We start from the raw sequence: 924 nt of genomic DNA on the forward strand, positions 1-924 counted from the left end.
CCGTGGGTTCACGTCGAGAAGCTGACACTGGGTGAATTACCCCGCAGCTCCGGGAACAGCACCGGGAAGGGGCCGCTGAGCGGTACCGCGACGTGACCTCCTCATGCGCGGAACAAACCGCGCCCGCGCAGCCCCAGCACCGCAGGCCCCGGCATCGGGACCTGGCACTGGGTCTGCCTGGGGACACCCGGGAGGTGACAGCTGCGTCCCCGTTCCCAGCGGGCCGGGCATCCTGTTTGCCCACGATGCAGTCCCAGCGCCCGGGGTGCAGGAGGCGGGACCAGTTTAATCTTCCCCCCCCGCTGGCCTTCGGGGTCGTGGGACCAAACCCCAGTTCATGACACTGGATGCCGTGGGACTGCCCGCGAGTGGGGCCCAGAGTGGCGTTCAGGGGCAAACGTGGGGCCGGCGGGGGAGCCCCGGCTGCCGCGCTCCCCGGGCCCTTGCTCTGGGTCTCCGAGGGACGTTGCTCTGCAAAACCGAAACGGTTCGTGAAAACGATCCTGCTACTCGTGTCTCCGGCGGAGCCCGGGGAACCGGAGGCCACGGGTGCCTTGAGTGCTGGGGGGCACCGCGGAGCGTGTCCGGGGCGGGAGCTCCCCGTGCTGGAGCGGCTGTTGTTCGGGTCTGGTGCATGACAGGTTCATAAAGGTTGGAAAAGACCTTCAAGATCATCACGTCCAGCCGCCGGTACCCGTGTGCTGGCGTGGAGCCCACCTGTGTGCGGCGGGTTGCTTTTGCGGCTCGGCTGGGCCACGCGTGCCCGTGCGTGCGGTCCTGCCTCGGCCCTACAGGGGCGTCTGTGTGTCTGCCCTGCGTTTGTGTCCGTGTGTCTGCTCTGCTTGCGTCTGTCTGTCTGCTCTGGGTGCGCGACTGTGTCCTGAGGCTCCTGCCAGGGAGGTCAAGGGAAAAAAAGTCAGTGTG

The sequence above is a fragment of the Chaetura pelagica genome, unplaced genomic scaffold (assembly GCF_000747805.2).
Source record: "Chaetura pelagica isolate M959 unplaced genomic scaffold, ChaPel_1.0 scaffold17, whole genome shotgun sequence".
Lineage (NCBI taxonomy): Eukaryota > Metazoa > Chordata > Aves > Apodiformes > Apodidae > Chaetura > Chaetura pelagica.